Here is a 20,775-nt window from a genome sequence, read left to right as displayed (position 1 = left end):
GTATGTGATGCATACACTGGAAGACATAACTCAAAATTTCTTGTTTCACGCATGGCTGTACTACACCTCATCTTAAATCGTCTTCGCCAATCGAAAAGAAGAAAGCTACAAACAGTGCTCCCATATAGTATTCTAAATAGGATTCCAAGACAAATTGACCACCTAAACCGGCTTGTTGGAGTTTCAGATACAGATTGCCTCGTAAATTTTAGGATGGACCGTAATGCGTTCGGGCGGCTTTGTCGATTGTTTCGAGAGTTGCGTGTTTTGCGTGACAGACGGTTCGTTTGTATTGAAGAACAGGTTGCTATATTCCTAGGTGTATTAGCGCATCATAAGAAGAACCGAATTGTCCGTTTTGATTTTTGAGGTCAGGGGATACTGTTTCACGGTACGTGCACGAGGTAATGGAGACCGTATTGAAAATGCATTCTATGTTCGTTGTGAAACCCGAACCAATCAAAGAAGGTTGCGTTGATTGGCGGGTGGAAACATTTTAAGGCGTGTATTCCTATTTGTCATTTATTTGGTTGTATACTCGAATACAAGTTTGATCATGCGGCTCATAAAATAATTTGACTTAGTTCTTTTTTTTCGTCCAGGGGTGTTTGGGAGCTCTTGATGGAACTTACATCAATGTACAAGTCCGAAACGAACACAAGCCCAAGTTTCGGAATAGGAAGGGGCAGATCACGACTAATACTTTAGCTGCGTGTGATCGATACATGCGTTTTACATATGTGTTGCCTGGTTGGTCAAAATCTTATTTTGTTTCTTAACATAGTTTGACCGACATTTTCCTCATATCAAACACGTCCTAAGACTCTTCCGCGTTTGGACTATTTATATTAGCCGGGGAGATTTGGAGAATAGTATATTTTGTTATTTAAATCTCTCCACTTTTACTGATCGAATATATCTGAATTGACTTCTAGAAAGTTTATCTGGACTGTGTTACATTTGAATAGCTTCTAAACTTTTAATTATTTGACAAATAAAAAAAAATTGTTGAAGCAATAAATGAATTAAGTTTGAACTTGGTAATAATCGTATGATTTACTCTCAAATGGAAACTTAGAACTAGAAACATTATGATAGAAACATACATAAAGAAAATGTAAATATGGAGACTCGATTGAGTGATGATGCTTTCTTACAGTAGCGCAATTTATTTGACATTCATCTGACTTGAATTTCTGCTGGTTTCCTCGTCATTAGCTTTCCTCCTTCGCCTCTTAACTGTAAACCCCAGCTTCCAACTCATTTTCTCTTTCTTCGGAGCTGAGCAACAATGGCGAAGTCGAGCGCCGACGACGAGGAGCTCCGGAGAGCCTGCGCGGCGGCGATCGAGGGCACCGATCAGGAGATCCTCATGTCGATCAGAGTGGCCAAGAGCCGAGGGATCTGGGCCAAATCCGGAAAATTAGGACGCAATCACATGGCCAAGCCCCGAGTTCTCGCCATTTCGAGTATTGCTATTCGATTCGTTTCCACTTACTATTATTTCGCTTAATTTTACTCGTTTTGCGAGGAGATGATTAGCGTAGTACTCGTTTTATGTCGCCTGCTTGAATTAGTTATCCTAATTGACTTGATAATTGGTCGACAACTAGCAAGGATTACTGGAACTTCGATGGAGAGTAATTGCGTGTTCGATGTGCTTGTGGTTTAGTAAACTAAGGCTTGGGTTAGTTTTGGCTGTGAACATTGGTAGCGAGGCTCTTAGGGGAAATAGTTGCTACTCAGAGCATTTTTACTCTTCTAAACCTTGAGTTTGAGCGTGTCTCGAGTTACGATCTTATCCTGTTAGGTTCCAGGTTTGGCATAAGTTGTGTTTAACTAATTTTAGAGGTCTATTGTCAAGTCAGTTTCAGTTAGCATCAGAAATTGTGTATGGATACATCAATGTCAACTTTGCTATATTTAGATTCTTGGGTATACCTAGGTTTGGGGAAATTTGTTTGAATTCTTTTAACTATGTGCATGTGTTTTTTGCTATTTAAATGAAGATAGCCTGTACGGCGGGATTACCGTACTCATGTTCTGAATATATGTGGAACTGGAAAGACACATATTCATGCTAATACATTAGCTTGACATGACTGAAGGGACTTGAATTAGAAATGGTCCGTCGAATGCTGGGAAACATGTGTTTGCTTCAATTTTGGGCATGTTGGTATTGTTAGCACTGTTCGAAATAAATTTCTTTCCATCCCCTTCCTCATCTAAAAAACATTGCTTGAATACAGTTATGTAGGTCTTTAATGTGGTTTATCGATTATCTTCAAGGCTTTCATCTGATCTTGATGAGCTACATAACAGATGACTGACCTTTTCTTTATGTTGATTGGGTGCATAGTGTGAATATTTTAATAGTAACTGGTGGAACAGTATTAGCTGCTCTAATAAAATATGTTGATCATGTTATGTTATTGATGTTTGTCTAATTGATCCATATGTTGCTTGCAGCAAAGGCAAAAGGCCAAGGAGCATCAGTGTTTCTTCGTGTGTTAAAATATTCCACTGGAGGTGTTCTTGAAGTAAGTATCATAGTATCTTCTTTTAAAGTTTTTATGATATAAACTATATTTGTTCATATATTGTGTTGGTTTCTTCTTCCTCACCACAGTATAGAATCGTTACATGGTTTCATGAATATTGAGCAACAATTTTAACAACTCAAGCTTATAATCCATGAGCACTGAATTACTTGTGAGCAAAGTGTAGATTTAACACTGGGATAGAAAACTGAATTTTAAATTTGCATATATCTGACACCTTTCTGATTATCAGGCATATCACTTTGTTTTGAGGGTTTGAAGTATGTTTTGGCTTACATTCTTTTTCCTTTGATGTATAGCCTGCAAAACTATACAAGCTGAAGCATCTATCAAAAGTTGACGTCGTTACAAATGATCCGAGTGGATGTACTTTTATGCTGGTATATAGATCCTTAGCCTCTATATACATCCTCACTACAAATATTTATCTCTATAAGTAAATGATCCTTGCTAAACAAATGTTGTGAAAGTGATTAATGCTGATCTTGTTTATCAAGGGATTCGATAACCTCAGAAATCAGAGTGTTGCCCCATCTCAGTGGACAATGCGCAATGTTGATGACAGGTATGCCCCTTCAGGAAGTTATTGGTTATGATTTTCCTCTCACCTTCTTCCTCTGCTGATGAATCCCCCTCCCCCTCTTCTATGTTGGCGTCGATGTGTCGTAGGAACCGTCTACTGCTTTGCATCTTAAATATCTGCAAGGATGTGCTGGGACGTCTTCCTAAAGTTGTTGGTATAGACGTTGTGGAGATGGCTCTTTGGGCTAAGGTGCAGCATGATATAAATTTGGTTATTAATGTTGCCATCACTTTTTCAACCATAGTCAAACAAATATATTTAACATTATTTTTTCAATTCTTTGACTCAGGGCACTGTATTATTTTAATTTTTTAAAATACTTATCTTCCTTTCACAGACCATTCAATGTACTGATAATGATTCGTTTAGGGAATTGCTTATTGTTCTATTTCCTTCCCAAGTATCTTTATGAATTTCATGATATCTATGCATGCCTGGACAAACCTCTTTATGATACTTGGTTGATGCACTTAATGGATAACTGTTCAGACTTCAGATTATAAGAGAGTATATACATCAATTTATCAGTTTTCTGTGTAATTGATATGATCTGTAATTCTGTATAGTGTACAGGACCATGATTGTAATAGTTATACTCGTTTTTATAATCAGAGTTTATTTTGTATCTTCTACAGGAAAATACACCAGCCATTTCTAAGCAACAAGGTGTTGTTCAAGATGGGCCTATTGTGGCTGCAGTTGCAGAAACTGACACAAAAGTGACTGTTGAAAGGGAACTTGTATCTCAAGTGGAGGAAGAGGATATGGAGGCTCTTTTAGGAACGTATGTACTTTATTTGATTCTAAGCTTACTTCCTTGCGCTGAGCTCTTAGAATATAGTCAAACTAGTTATAACTACTATTGTAATGCAATGTTTACAAGTGGAACCAAGAAAGCATCATGGTATCTCAATCTTGATTAGGAAGAAATCCAGTTTTTACCAGATATGGTTTGTGACGTATACTTGTTCATGCATAAAATTGCAATTTCTTAGGAGAAGAGTCTTTAAACGTAATCGATTCAGGGACAGCTAGTGTGAGTTAATTTGCGGGAAGTTGGGTTGGCTTAGTTCCAATACATTTGGGATAAGGTAGTATGCCATTGATAAGTCTTCATCTAGTTCCTTTAGATGTATAACCTTGAGTATTCTTATTGATTTCTAGATTCTGAACGATGATTCTATGGCTAATATTGATTCTTATTTGAAATCTAAATGCATTACTAAGAAGAAACAATGAACATTTCAGTTTACATATGAGTGTATGCAAATTAAGAGAGGAAATTTTTTGCAGATTGAGCTTCGAGCATGAAAATCCTTCAGTATAATTTATGAAGGTTGTGCCATTCATTTAGTAAACTAATGCTTAACACTAATTCTCAATAGTTGAAACCTGTACCCTGTTTGTTTAAATGCTCGAAATTTCACAATTCCTTGATTCCCCAAATGACACTGCTAAAATGTTTTACATGTTACCAATAAAACATACTCCCTCCACAACAAAGAAAGAATCCCCTTTAAATTGGCCTGGAGTTTTAAGTGAAATTCACAGTTATTATTTTTAACCACCTGTACTTTTATTGATTTATTGTCCTCATTTTCATACTTTCCCGCTCTGTGAAATTTACGTAAAAAAATGCTAATCCTCTCTTGACTATCTTTTAATGATTTTTGTTTCCTTGTGCTTTATATTAAGCTATTTTCATTTGATCCTTCATTTTGTATTTCTATTAAATAAAGCTCAGAGGACTGAATAAACCATGGAAAATTAAAAATAGATTTTCATGTTAATTAGTTTTGTAAATTTTAATCTAACTGCATACCCTTAAATTAAGAGCTTTATCTTTATTTTCCTGCGACTTGCCATTGTTGACATGTTTTACTATGGGTCCTTTGATTGACGATTGCCATGAATTTGAAGGAGTAGTTAGTTCTTTTATTCATGTTCATTAGTCCAGGGCCATAAGAATGTTGTTCATTATATGCGAGGACTATGGGTTATCATTATAATCTTTAACATTGCTTATTTCTGCGTTCTTGTAGAGAAATTATGTGGGTTGAGTCAGTATACTGTCTTACTATTTCTGTTATTCTAGCTATCTCCATAGTCCATATGCCCTTTCTTCACAGTTTGCCTCAGACTCATTTGTATGATTTCGCTCTAATTTTTGTGTTATTTGACCGAGAGCTATGGGTATTGGTAATCATTGATCTACAGATATGTTATGGGGATCGGTGAAGCTGAAGCATTTTCTGAGCGGTTGAAGCGAGAGCTTCAAGCATTAGAAGCAGCAAATGTGCATTCAATTTTAGAAAATGAACCTTTAATAAATGAGGTAGGTTAGTTATGTGATCCTAATGATTATGTGAGATATCTGTTCTTTTTGTGGAATTTCCATGCACTTAGACTTTTGGAACACTGAAAGGTTGGATGGATAGTGGTGCCCCTTTTTGTTCTCGTGTCTAATTAGATTCAGTTATGCTTTTTTATGCTGGCAAGTAGCAATATGTATAAATTCATAAATTTTTCCTGCAGGTATTACAGGGGCTTGAGTCAGCTACTAGCTGTGTGGAGGACATGGATGAATGGCTAGGGATTTTCAATTTGAAACTTCGCCACATGAGGGAGGACATAGAATCGGTAAAGATCTCTACAAACTGTAATCTGATATGGAAAAGTTTGCCTAGCGACCTACTTTTATATACCACAAACACCTTATTTTTCCCACTGATGTTTGCTCCCACTTTTGAACAAGAGTGATGTGATTAGAACAAAATATAAGTTGACTATGTATATTCTCATTGTTGGATTTCACCACTTATGCTTGGTTCGAGCACATACCATACATCCAAACTAATTTAATCCATGTACTTTGATCCATATATTACCTGATACATTTGAGTTATTTTTCTAATTCTTTTAAAAAAGAAGTGCATTATCGGTAGTTTGCTAACATATTTTATGTTCCGCGGCCTGCAGATTGAAACGCGAAACAACAAGCTGGAAATGCAGTCAGTAAATAATAAATCTTTGATTGAAGAACTTGATAAGCTTCTTGAAAAACTGCGTATCCCATCTGAGGTCCTTCCTCATAGCTTTTTTCAGTTTGTGAATGTGCCTTTTGCTATAGAATTAGGTGTATTATCTGTAGTCTAGCTTCCCCCTACTTAAGTCTGTACATAGGAGAGTTTTATTAATTTTATATTTGTTCCTTTCAATTGCAGTATGCAGCATGTCTTACAGGGGGTTCATTCGATGAGGCTCGCATGCTTCAGAACATTGAAGCTTGTGAGTGGCTAGCAAACGCTTTGAGAAACCTTGAAGGTCCCCATTTGGATCATACCTATGCAAACATGAGATCTGTATGTAAGCTTTATGCCTTGAATCTTTAACTTTTCTGGCCAAGGTTAATTGTACACTGTAGTTACTCATCCTCCAATATAACATTATATATTGCACTCTAGAGGAGTTTGAATTGTTCTGATATAAATGAAGATTCTCTTCTCAGTACAATAATAAAATAAATACTACTAGTTTACTGCAAAAGGATATTCACCTGAATACCTGACGAAGCTTTGTGTTGTATGACAAATTTGGGATAATTTCTCTTACTTGATATGGTGGTGAACAGGTTCGGGAGAAACGGGCAGAACTTGACAAGTTGAGAAACAATTTTGTCAAAAGAGCATCTGAATTCCTGAGGAACTATTTTACTAGTTTGGTGGATTTCATGATAAGTGATAAGAGTTACTTCTCTCAGGTATTCCGTGCAAAGATACTGTTGATTAATAATTGTTGGTCTGCTATAATGATTGTAATGTTGCCGTCTTCTTGGTCTTTAACAGCGTGGACAACTTAAGAGGCCTGATCATGCTGATTTGAGATACAAGTGCAGGACATATGCACGCCTCTTGCAACACTTGAAGGTACAGTAAAACAACCACTACATATTATGTTTGATGTTATTGCATACAGTCATGAGCTATATCATTTCTTCATACCATGCCTTAATTTGGGGCTTCTCTTGCCCCATTTCTGCCACTTTCTATTTGCAGACTCTAGATAAGAATTGCCTGGGCCCATTGAGGAAAGCCTATTGCAGCTCTCTTAATTTGCTTCTACGTCGAGAGGTGAGGACTCACGATATTTCTTAAACAACTCTTCATTTCTTTTCTGATGTATCATCGTGTATGCATCTACAGCTGCACGCTGTCTAGAAAGGTTTTGTAAGTAATTTTGATTTTGGCCTCACTGTTACGCTGTCGATATTGGAGCTATGACTGTGTTATGTATGAATTGCTTGCAGTCCATCTGGATATTTATCTGCTTCCCAGAATATGTTTTTTTTTATAAATACTACCTTTGTTCCAAATTATGATTCTCCTATGATCCTTTCTTGTTAAAGATGTCCAAATAGAAAGGGAATTTCCTGTTGTATATATCTCATAGGGCTCAAGCAGATCTTTTATCTGCCATTAACAATGTGGGAACTATAAATGTTGTGCAAATTATTACATGATACGAAAAATTGATCTTTCCATTTTGTTTTAATATGATCTTTACACAAACATTTTGATCAGTGTTTCTGTTTATTTGCTTATATGCATAAAATCTTACCTTATACTTCTAGGATTTCATACATTGTTATGATTTCCACCCCAGGCCCGTGAGTTTGCAAATGAACTTCGTGCTAGTACTAAGGCATCAAGGAATCCAACGGTATGGCTTGATGGTTCTGCAGGATCTAACCAAAATGCTAGTAGTGCTGACACGTCTACTGTTTCGGAGGCATATGCAAAAATGCTGACCATTTTTATTCCTCTTCTAGTTGATGAGGTTATAATGAGCTTCCTTCAAACTTCAGTCTCTTGTTGATTTTTCTGCTTTCGTTTTCTTGGAAAGATACTTGATTCTTGCATATACTCTTGCTGTTGAACTCCAGAGTTCTTTCTTCGCACACTTCATGTGCTTTGAAGTGCCAGCTCTTGTTCCACCTGGAAGCCTTGTCAATGGCAACAAAAACGTACACACTGATGATGAAAATGATGATGATTTGGGCATCATGGACATTGATGATAATGATAATGATGGTAATCTCCATCTTACGTCATACTTTCTTCTTTCCATTGGGACAAGATCTCATCACCCCCTTACAATTTTGCAGGTAAAAAATCTGCTGATCTGCAGGCTTTAAATGAATCACTTCACGATTTACTTGATGGAATACAGGTATTTTAAATTTATAATCTGCAAGTTTTAGTTCTCTGATATATAGCTTGAGTTCCCATTTCTTATTGACACTCTTCGTCTTCTATTCTTTCTTGCTGTATTAAATTTTAGGAAGATTTCTATGCTGTTGTGGACTGGGCATACAAGATCGACCCTCTTCGTTGTATATCTATGCATGGTACAACAGAACGATATATTTCTGGTCAAAAAGCTGACGCAGCGGGATTTGTGCGTATTTTACTGGATGACCTTGAAAACAGGATTTCTACACAGTTCAGTCGTGTAAGTTCTTATGTTCAAGTAGGAAAAGCACATTCCTGAAATAGACAAAGGGGTACAGAGTGTGGTGTGTACGCTTCTGTTTGGTTTTCAAAATGTGTTAAAGGATCTTCTAATTTCTATCAATCACTTCATGAGATTGAAGTAGCCTGTCAACCTAAAATAGTACTCCATCCCTCCAGCAATATGTGTCCCATTTTTCCATTTCAGCCTGTCCACCATTACATGTCCCATTTTTCCATTTCAGCCTGTCCACCATTACATGTCCCATTTTCTTTTTACTATATTTAGTAAGTGGTCCTACATTCTATTAACTCATTACACCCACATTTCATTATAAAACTAATGCTCCGTAGTATATACAAATGGGACCCACACTCCATAAACTTTTTCACCTACATTCATTCACATTTCATAAACCCGTGCCTGAGTCAAAGCAGGACACCTAGGACACATTGCTGGACAGAGGGAGTAATATCCTACTTATAAGTTCCAACTAAATCCTATCTAGGGGGTGAGGGGAGTTGCCAGAAAATATCAAGTCTGACTATAACATCTGGCCACTTAGTCATATAATACCATTATAAAGTCAACTATACCAGTTATTTTCATCCACTTAAACACGTACTGTATTCCAGTTTGTGGACGAAGCTTGCCACCAGATTGAGAGAAATGAACGAAATGTTCGACAAATGGGACTCTTGCCATATATACCAAGGTATACTCAACCTCAAGGTCTTTGAAGTTTTAGAAAGCATACAAAATCCATTTCTTATCTTTGATAATAGTATTTTAGATTGTGTTAGCTGTTGTTCCCATTTTACATCCTGTGTCATGTGTATGATTGTTTGACCAAGACCATAATATTTCCTGAGGACGAAAGCTCTAAACGTTTACAATTCCTTGCTGTTAGACATTTTAATTGTAAGAATGTACTCATTCCTGTCCACATAATATTTCTTCTGATTGCTTCTTACATGCATAGTAATGGATCTATGGACTATTTAGCTAATTCAAGCCATAGTGATAGCTTAAACACACAACATTAGACTAGTTCTAGCGGTAACGAGCTGCATCTAACTAGATGCTATTTAAGACCTGGTTTCAGGTCAGCACCACGTCTTTGTCACACTGCCACGACGGCATCGAGATTGCCGCGAGTTGGGGTGATTCCTCGTCCCGGCGTGAAAGTGCATCCGCCGCTCGGTTCAACTTGCCTTCCTTGTATACGATGGCGAAGTCGTAGCCGAGGAGTTTCGCCGCCCAGTTTTGCTGTGCTGGGGTGGCCAGGGGGTGGGCTAGGAGCTGGCGGAGACTCCGCTGATCCGTGTGCACGACAAACCGACGACCCAGCAGGTAAGGCCGCCAATGATGGATGGCGAGGACGAGGGCCATGAGTTCCTTCTCGTATGCTGACTTGACTAGCCAACGAGCAGAGAGTGTCTTGCTAAAATAGGCCACCGGCTGTCGATCCTGCATTAGGACGGCCCCGAGGCCCCTGCCTGAGGCATCGCACTCGATTACGAACTCCTTCGTAAAGTCTGGCATTTTGAGCAGGGGGGCTGTTGTCAGTGCCGATTTGAGGGAGGCGAAAGCGGTGGCTGCCGCCGTTGGCCATGTCCAAGCGGCCCGGGCTTGAGGAGTGGCTGGCTTCTTCAGGAGCTCCGTTAACGGGGCTGCAATCTTGCCATAGTCCTTGATGAACCGCCGATAGTAACCTGTCAGTCCGAGGAACCCGCGAACCCCTTTTAAGGATGTCGGGGTCGGCCAACGAAGGACAGCCGAAACCTTAGCCGGGTCCATTTGTACTCCTTCAAGAGACACGATGTGGCCGAGGTACTCGACGCTAGTTCGGCCTATGAGGCACTTCTTCGAGTTGACGACGAGCGAGTGCGTGTTTAAAACCTCGAAAACCTGACGGAGGTGGCGTAGATGGGCCGCCCAAGACGCGCTGTAGACGAGGATGTCGTCAAAAAAGACCAATACAAATTTCCGAAGGGCCGGTCGGAAGATGTCGTTCATCAGGCTCTGGAACGTGGCTGGCGCGTTGGTGAGGCCGAAAGGCATGACAAGGAATTCGTAGTGGCCGGAGTGGGTGCGGAAAGCCGTTTTCGAAATGTCCTCGGGTGCCACTCGAATCTGGTGGTACCCCGCCTTCAAGTCAATCTTGCTGAACCACTTGGCCCCGTGCAACTCGTCGAGAAGTTCTTGGATCACCGGAATGGGATATTTGTCTGGTACCGTCCGTTTGTTAAGCTCCCTGTAGTCCACGCAGAACCTCCACGAGCCGTCCTTTTTGCGGACTAGGAGGACCGGGCTCGAGAAGGGGCTGGTGCTGGGCTGGATCACCCCTGAGCTCAGCATCTCGGCGACGAGTTTTTCCATTTCATCCTTCTGCAGGTGATTATATCGATAGGGGCGGACCGAAACGGGGTCGGTACCTGGAAGGAGCGGTATTCTGTGGTCCGTGCGGCGGTGGGGGGGTAGACCGACGCTCTCCTTCGTGGTCGCCGGGAAGTTCCCGATCAGGTCGAGGAGTTGTGACTTGGCTGCTGCCGAGAGGGTCGAACCCATCCCAAACGGCTCTATCGAGGCCTCCTTCTCCATGGCGCGGAGGACCCAACAGCAGTCCCCCTCCTCGAGGCAGCGGAGATCGCGGGTGGAGCATGCCCGTCGCATGAGGGACGGGTCACCCTTGAGGGAGACCAGCCGGCCGTGTGCCCTGAAATCCATGGATGCTCGTTGCCAATTCGCCATGACGTAGCCGAGGGATGCCAGCCATGCAACTCTCAGAATGACGTCGATGTTCCGGAGGGAAAACACGTAACAAGACACCACGAACTCCTCCGCCTCCAAGGTTAGTGGCACGGTCTGACACATTCCGGATGCGCGACGTGTTGAGCCGTCACCTAGTACCACGGAGTAGGGCGAGGTGGGGGTAATAGGCAGTGCGAGACGTAGTGCGCACTCCTCTGATATAAAGCAATAGTTTGCGCCGCTATCGATCATGACTTTGACCTGTTGTGAAGCGATTTTCCCGAAAAGTTTCATTGTATTTGCCGTGTCCAAGCCATTTAGTGATAACACTGAGAGCTGTGGTTCCGCTCCGGTCTCCACGGGCTCCGCGTCCTCGGGGTCGGACTCGGTGGTCGCGTCGTCGATCTCCTCGCAGATCATAACGTTAAGGGTCTTGGGGGGGCATCTATGGGCCGGGCCGAACTTAAGCCCGCATTTGACGCAAGTCCCGGCTGCTATGTGTCTCCTATACTCCTCCGGGGACACGTTACGGAAACGCTTGGACACCGGCTTAGACGAGGCCGTTGAGTACGTGGGGTTTGGGGAGTACCCCTTGGAGTTCGATCGGCCCGATTGAGTGGTGTAGGTGTGTGATTGGGCGGGCGGCAGAGGCGGGGTCGGCCGCTGAGGCTGGGCCGACGCCATCAAGTCAAGATCAAGAGCCAATTCAACCGCATCCTCGTACGTGGTTATTTTGGAGGCTTTCATCTGAAGCCTGACCTCCGGCCGGAGTGCTGCCATAAAAAAACCCAGATATTGTTGACAGGAGATGTCCGGAACCTGCGCGAGGCGCGCCTCAAAAGCGGCGACAAATTCCTTCAGGGATCCTGTCTACCTGACCGCCGCAAAGGCTTCGTATTCATTCAGCGCTCCGGTGCCCCCGAAACGTTTCATTAATTCCCTCGCGAACCGAGCCCATGTCAGGTCCGGAACCCGAAGTCGCAGTAATTGGTACCACGGTAGGGCCTCGCCCGCCAGGGCCACCATCGCGAGACCTACCCGATCCTCCGGGGCAGTCCCTGCGATCAGAAAGTATTGCTCAGCCCGTGCCAGCCAAGCGAGGGCATCCGAGCCATCGAACGTGGGCATGGGAGACGCCGGTGTACCCCCGGCAGTCGAATTCTTTGAACCGTGGTGTGCTGAAGACGATCCCTCGGCGGGGCTGGTCGTGTCCTTGAGTTTCAGTGATGCGAAGCCCTCGCGCATCTCCTGAAGCATGGCTGCAGCCTGTTCTTCCATGCGACGGAACTGAGTATTTAGCTCCTTCACAGCCCCGTCCAACGAGAGGTTGCTCTGGTGTAAGTCGCCCGTTGCCTTCTCCAATTCATCCAGTCGCGTGTCTGCCCTAGAACTCACCATCGTTCACCGCACCAATTGATAGGAGTGAAAGGCGAGGGGAGAGGAAGGGGAGCACGAGAGATGCTCTATGTTTCGATATGTAAAGTGTATGAATAACAATGCAGGAATCAATCACTTGTATTGCTGAGTTAATAAGAGAGAACACTCCTCCGCAGAGGCCTACGACGCAAGTCGTCCAATTACAAATGATCTATCCAAGATAAAATGAGCTTCCTAATTACCTTTATTTATACTCAACGAAACTTAACTAAAAGCATAAATCTAGGAATGCATGAGAATAGGAAAGCAGCTGCATGAGAATAGGAAAGCAGCTGAACTGCCGTGAGCTGGTGGCTGACTTCTTCAAACCCCTGTGTCGGCTTCCCCCTTTTTCTCGTTGCCTCCAACCTCCTTCCCCTTTTTGCGGCGGGTGTATACCTTCCATCCCCCAGGGTTGTATACCTTCCATCCCACATCGGTTTCACACGAAAGTGTGGAATAGCATATAATAGGGAGTCAACCCTTTACCTTTGACCATGGTTTTGGGTTAAGTTAGGGCTTCCTATCTTATATGCTTATCAATTTGGTGCGGTGAACGTGGATCCGGATGTCCTACGGAAAGGGGCTACCCGTAGGTGTGACCAAGGGGTGCCACCGAAAAAAACGTGGGCCCGAAAGGAAAAAGGGCCGTAAAGCGGATGGTGGGCCCGTGGCGTGTGCCGTCCGTGGACGTCCGGTTTAAAAGAGGGATGGATTGATACGATCCCACATCGGTTTCACACGAAAGTGTGGAATAGCATATAATAGGGAGTCAACCCTTTACCTTTGACCATGGTTTTGGGTTAAGTTAGGGCTTCCTATCTTATATGCTTATCACAGATGAGCTATTATTTACACACCTACATGCTTATATTATGGATAACAATGTTGTGGTCCAGTTTAACGTTTGACAATATTGGATGAACATTCGACATTGACTCATAGTTTCCATAGGCTATGGGGATGGTTAAAAGTACTGCGTCAGAATGATTATGCACCGAATACTGATGTTCACAAATGAAAGCAACTGAGCCTGAAAGCTGGATGTATAATTTGTTCAGAAAATTGTAACTTGGATTTCTTAGCTGACTCTATTATTTTCATTTCGTGGAATTAAGTATCTTTGTGGAATTAAGTTGGATGTATAATTCGAGAACTTTTTCTGTTCACCCCATGTGTATTAATTTGGCTTTCTTAGGCATTCAACAATTCTTTCTCTATCAGCCATGAATTTACTGTTAGTTTTGGCATAGATTTGCTACTCTTGCAACACGTATGGAGCAATACATACAAGGACAATCGAGGGATTTGGTTGATCGGGCGTACACAAAGTTTGTAAGTGCTCCTCGTAAACTCTTTTTCTCTAAATTATATGATTTGATTTTATTGTTCCCGTCTCTTCTAGATTCTGATATATTATGGGTTTTCATAGTAATGTTCAGTTGCGACTTTCAGTATGTTCATCCTTGATCTAACTAAAGATGTATCATGTATACGATACACACATTCATCCCACAAAATAGTGCACACTAGGTTGTGGCATGGGTTTTAATAAACATTAGGTAGAATGTGTAGTGAGTAGAAAAGGGCGCTACTTTTTTTAGGTAGAGTGTGTTGTGAGTGGAGTCATAAATAAGTGGAGAAAGTATGAATGAAAGATGGAAAATTGTATCCAAAAATGGCAAAGAAATAAATGTGCACTCATTTGTGAGGACGGATGGAGTTTAATATTTTGTCTGTGATTTGAGAAGGGAATCAATGAAGAGTGTGACAAACCATCTAACTTCTCTCTATCTTTCCTGCTGTGCCACTTCTATTTGATTTATGGTGTAGAAACTGTCAATGATCTTGGAGCCAAATTCTTCTAGAATCTGTTAAGAAAGGGAGATATATGTAATTATATTATTCTTCTAAACTTCTAATTATGTTTCAGAATTCAAGAAGTAGCTCATTTATTATTTTTATACTAATAATACTAATTATTATTAGTAGTAGTAATTTTTTAGAGGTAAATTCATTTAGTCATTAATGCTATGTATTCCTTGACTACAATTATATTTCTTCAGTTTAATGCACAAATTGAAATTTCCTGAGATGTATAATTCACATTTTTGCAGGTAACTGTAATGTTTGCTACATTGGACAAAATTGCTCAATCAGACCCTAAGTATGCAGATATTTTGCTTTTAGAAAATTATGCAGCATTTCAAAACAGGTATTGCTATCAGAGTTAGTCATTCCCTGAATCACATTATGTTATTTGTTATTGCTTTATGCCTGATATTTGTTTTTGGTGGATACCATCAAGAACTCTGATATTCACAAGCTAATCACACTGTGCAGTCTGTATGACCTGGCCAATGTTGTGCCCACTTTAGCAAAGTTTTATCACCAAGCAAGTGAAGCTTATGAACAAGCATGCACACGCTTTATAAACTCGATCATCTTATATGTAAGTTGTTCTCTTTCATGTGAAGAGGTCATATCTCTGTTCCTTAATCAGTTAATCTTACAAATCATACATTAGCATCCCGTAAGATGCCTTGTAATTCCCTCTTGTTTTCCATCTTATCCTCCGCCCCTTCTCTTTTCTTGCTTAGTATCTCTACAAGCTATTTTCTCCTCATCCCCTTGAGTCACTTCTCAATATCCATTTACATCATCAAGCTCTTAATTTAATCATATTCTGTCATAATTTTTGCTTTGGTTTGATTTTAGGGAGTTTACATATTGAGAAATTTGTTTGATGTTCCCAATGCAGCAATTTGAACGACTTTTCCAGTTTTCTCGCAGAATAGAGGACCTAATGTATACAATTACACCAGAGGAGGTAAATGTGAAGCACATGCCTTATAAATCATACTGATTCTAGAGTTCAGTTATTTTTCTTTCTTTCTTGTTCATCTTCTTTATATTCTCCAGCCCCACGTTTTAAAGTCTTCTCCTAGTCATAGCATAAATTTCACGCCATTTTTCTCTCTCCAGATTCCAATATTTCTTGTAACTTCTTGTAGGGACTGTCATTATAATGCCACTTAAACTGTGTTTTCCATTTTTCTGTCTAATCCTTATCCCAACTTTTGCATTTCTGTAGACCTTGCCAGATTTTACCGGAGACTGATTTTTAGGGTTGATCTATGCATTTTAGGGTTTGAGATCATATATTTACACATTTTTTATAGCAAAGGGATAATTCATCACGTTTGTACTTGTAACCTAATGATGCATAGAATTTACCCCCTTCCTCAAAAAAAAGAAGAAAAAACTAGTATGGCAAGGTGCAAAAAGTTATCAGGTTCATAGGTAATTGTAATAATCCAATTTCTGATAGGAATGCAGTCCATTAAACGGTGAAATGAACCCCATGTTGCCTTTACTAGTGATCATTCCTATACATTTTCCTGTGTATGAGTCGTGTAAGATGCATACAAGCGTCATTCCTAATTGATGCCATGTCAACTTAAGCATTTTAAGTCTCTACTCTCCAGAGCTTTTCTTACTAAATTCTCGAGACTAAACATGAGATAATGCAAAATTTCAGATACCATTCCAGCAGCCTGGATTGTCAAAATGGATTTGCGCAAAGTTGTGAAATCAAGTCTATCTGGGGTATGACTCAAATTGTGGTGAAGGAATGTTTGGAGCAATTAGATGAGTAAGTATTATACAAATAGATAGTCCTTGTCTTAGCAACAATGCGAGACGAGCAATTTTAATTAGATATTAACTGCTGACTGTCAAGTTGCCTGAATCCTAAATATCAGAACGAGAAAGAGTATTGTGGAAGGACAATATCACTAGTTTTTGTCCCTTCCCTCTGCAAAAGGATCAAAACCTATTAGTATCTCCTTTATATGATAGATGCGTTGTGTAATAGACTTTTTATAGATGTGTTGAGTCTGGAAAACACTTAGAACATATAATATTTAGCTACCGAGCTTTTGGAGCCAGCAATATTGGTGTATCAGTGACAGTGAGATCTACCATTAATTCTACGAACTATCTCTCTCTGCAGGGGCCTCAAAACTTGTTTTAGCTCTAGCTACTATAGATTTATTTTAGTAATCCATCTTCCAGATTGTTTATGAATTACAAGTGGTGAAAAAGCGAGATGTTAGTTGATGAATATGGTTGGTGAAATTCATCACCAAGTTATTTTATCCCACATATCCTACATTTTATATCTTTCACGTTGGATTGTTATTAAGACTTCTATTTACCTTGATCATTATATCTGGATACATTTATAGTCTATTGATTTATAGAACGAATAACAACCTTTTCCAGGAAGTCCATGTGTTTTGGCTGCTTTCTTTTACTCTCCTCTTGTTAGCTATGGGGTTATGGCTATACTATTTCCATTGGTAAGTAGTGGTGCTCTCTCTCTCTCTCTCTCTCTCTCTCACACACACACACACACACATCATGTATGTCAATCTGTGTTACCTAAACCTTTTGTATTTATCTGACTTTTCTTTCTTTCTTTTTTTATACTTGGACATCCACATTGCTGCCTTTTAGGTGTTTAATTATAACTGAGTCCTGATCTGGATGAAACTTTGTGAATAGTCTTCTTTAGAGCTGATTTCAGTAGGATGGACTTGAGACTATATTTTTGTGTAGAACATGAGAGGTAAAAAAAACAAAATGTTCGAGGATGATTGATCATTGATGGAGATGAACAAAAGGGAAAATTGTCTAATGCTTAAAAACAAGCTCTAGTTTACAATACCAGTATTCTCAAGGCAATAGGCATCTTTCTGAGTTTATGTTATAACCCATTATTCAGCTAGTAGAATTTCAATCATGTCACTTCCAATACCCATGGATAGATACATGATAAAAATGATACTTCTTTGACTCTTCCCACTTTCAGTTGGGCGTGTCCCAACCATGTGAATAAACATATGGGCTTCTTTTTTTCCTTTTTTTTGGGCAGTGATCCTTAGGCTTGTTGGTGACTTATATTTTGATGTTGGTGACTTATATTTTGCATTAATTATAATCATGTTTTTTTCTAGTTTGTTCTGACTGCAACAGGCTCAGAAGCAGACAAAGTTATTGCATCTCAGAGAAAAAAGTGGAATGGTGCTCGATTGGGAAGGATTCCTATATTCTTTTCTTCTGATTATTTATCGTAAGCTTCTATGTATCTCTAGTACAAGTGTACTTTATTTCTGTATTTGCCATATGTTCAGAAGGATTGCTAAAAACTTGTGAAAAAAAGCATGCAGAAATGTCAGAGACCTAGGATTAAAAATATTATCATTCACAATGAGTGATGATTCTGTTTGATTGGAGTATTAAAAGTAAATTCACAATCTCTTTCCTCAGTTTCCTGAGTGCAAGATGACCACTGTACAATTACAACTAAATAACATTGTTCGTTAAACTTGTCATGCCTTGAAACTTTAGGTGGTCTGGCTTGGCATGCTGGAAGCATAGTATAAACTTGATTTTCCTTTAGCTGTTGTGCCCGTCTAAACTTGCACACGCATGATGATCTAGTAATTTCTATTTATTGTGCTTGTTAGGATGAAAGTGCTGTCTCTGTTTCCGATTGGATCACACCGACAGGCGCATGTCCAGAAAGCTCAGTGATTATCTGAATTTGGATAGGTACATCATTTAAAAATCTGCAGCTTATATTACAGTAATCTACCCGGTATTATTTTTGTGATCTGCTCCTCAGCTTCACGATGCATGCAGGGGCGACGACTGACCATTCATGTAATTCTTCAACAACTAAAGAGAATAATTTACCAGTGGAAGATTTCCAACCTGTAAATAACCAAGAAAACAAAACAAGTGCTCTATTTGTTTGTTCAATGCTGTATCTGTTTAGCCTGGTGTAAATTTTAGGGAATCTCGACGGTGTACTGGCTCTTGAAGGAATAATGTATAAGGTCATCTGTTTCGCATGGATCTGTTCTGGATGTCTAACTACGACAAACAGTATCAGAAATCCCAAGCATGCCCATGTAATTCACAGCAACATGTTTAAAGAACAAATATTTGAATTTGTCTATGGTTTTGCTTTTTAATGATTTTGTCCTCTATTTGTTTAGTTTGTGTTTCCAAAATTATGGGAGGCCGATTTTGCTAGTATTCTAGTATTAGGGGGTAGATTACATTGTGGATTGAATGCCTAGTTGTTTGATCATCAATTTTGCATTATTAGCTGTATTGGTTGGAGATTGCTTTGATTGTATACCTATTGTTGGAGTAATTTATTTGAGTTTAAATCAAAAGATAAAGATTTGTGTCTCTTGTTCCACCATAATATATTTTGTATTTGTGGCTGAAATAAAATGGCAAACAATATAGTAAAGGAGGTATAGAAGTGGAGTGATATTGACAAGTAATGAAGTCCACATGGTAGAATCAAAAAAGAGAAATGGGATAAGAAAGGACTCCACATAAATATAAAGTGAAAGTAAAAAGCTTCCAACTTAGAAAGAAAAAGAAGTGAGACTCTCATTTTTATAAAGAAAAGGAGAAAAGGGATGAGTTGCAATTGCAACCATAAAACACATGAAATAATCCTATTTTTAACAATACTATGGTGTTTCTCCTTTTGTTGATGGAATGCATCAAGTTAATTCAATTCAAGTTTCAGCTTTGATGAATTTACTATATAAATGTGACAGTAAGTAAGTTGAGCAAGTCTTTTCATTGCTAAATAGCTACAAGATTAATAAAATCAAGAGTATGCATACTAAGCATCTAGGTGACCCGTTGTATATTAGATTAGAAGCGTTTTACCAACAGATTCGTTTAAGTATTGTTGTTGTTATATTTTTCCAAGTTAATATGCCAAAACAGGAAGAAAGTTGCTGCAGTAAGGGAGGACTTGATTGAACAAATATATAAAAGGAGAATATAGGTGAAAATAAAAAAGGAAAACAAGAAAGTTGAGAGAAAAGATATCATGATACTCTCTCTATCTGATCATTTTTCAAAATTTACTTCATTTTTTCTTCTTTATATGGACCCCTTCTCTTTAATCAAATTGTCTCTTACCAAAAAGCTGTATTCTTTTTTGTTGAGGTGACTCCAATAAATCGCAAAGAAAATATTTTATGGTTTAGTCAAAATCAAGATAAAAATTGGATGGTGATTTAAAGCAAGAAAGTTTATAATAAATTCGAATATTGAATATTCTATGATGATCCAATTTCTACATGTAAATACAAAGTTAGAAGAACAAACAAATTGTGTTTGCTGGTGCTACTTAATTAACATGACAATTTTTGTCCTACTTTCTTCATTTCTTGTTTCAATCAGATTCCCCCCTAATTACATTATAGATGGTAATAAGCACATGGGTTGCACGGGATTAGGCCATCCACCATAGGAATAGTCTAGCAATAGCCCAACCATAACCTAGCCACAAACTCCTTTTGCCACTTCATCAGCACTAAAAATCCTCATACCACATCATTAAAACAAGCAAATAGTTTAGCCATAGCCTAGCCACATCACTAATAACAATTATATAAAAATGAAATAATTAACAATCACATAATATACGGAATTTAATTTACGAGACATATACGGGAAACATTAATAATACAATTAAAATTTTAAAAAGTACAATAATTTTAAAAAGTACAATAATTAAAAAAAATTACAATAATTTAAAAAAAGTACAATAATTCACTCCTCGTCTCCGTCGTCGCTGTCGCCACCCTCGCCTCCGCCTCCGTCGCCACCATCGCCGCCGCCTCCGTCGCCACCGTGGCCGCCGCCTCTACTCCCGTCGGTCTCCCTCCGTGCCGCCTCCAACTCGTCCTGCATGCTCATGAGCAATGTTTGAAGCAAACTCTTCTCCATGGGGTCCACCGCCGCCCGCCATTCGGCCATCGTCTTGACCATCTGAGCGCGCGTTTGTTGAGGCGCGAAGAATTTGAGATCCGCTAGGATTGGCCAAGGGGGGATGCCGACTGG

General features: G+C 39.7%; 1 long non-coding RNA gene and 1 pseudogene across 1 annotated transcript; both read left to right on the top strand.

The window, feature by feature from the left end:
* Positions 1-1,061: 1,061 nt before the first annotated feature.
* On the top strand, positions 1,062-16,440 carry LOC121755280 (annotated as a pseudogene).
* Positions 16,441-16,850: 410 nt separating this feature from the next.
* LOC121755362 lies at positions 16,851-18,869 on the top strand. The gene is made up of 4 exons (XR_006040696.1): positions 16,851-17,189; positions 17,847-17,962; positions 18,360-18,444; positions 18,535-18,869. It is a non-coding gene; the product is annotated as an uncharacterized LOC121755362 (long non-coding RNA).
* The last annotated feature ends 1,906 nt before the right edge of the window (positions 18,870-20,775 follow it).

Source organism: Salvia splendens, chromosome 11 (assembly GCF_004379255.2).
Source record: "Salvia splendens isolate huo1 chromosome 11, SspV2, whole genome shotgun sequence".
In the NCBI taxonomy this organism is placed as follows: domain Eukaryota; kingdom Viridiplantae; phylum Streptophyta; class Magnoliopsida; order Lamiales; family Lamiaceae; genus Salvia; species Salvia splendens.
This window is presented reverse-complemented; position numbering and strand designations above follow the sequence as displayed.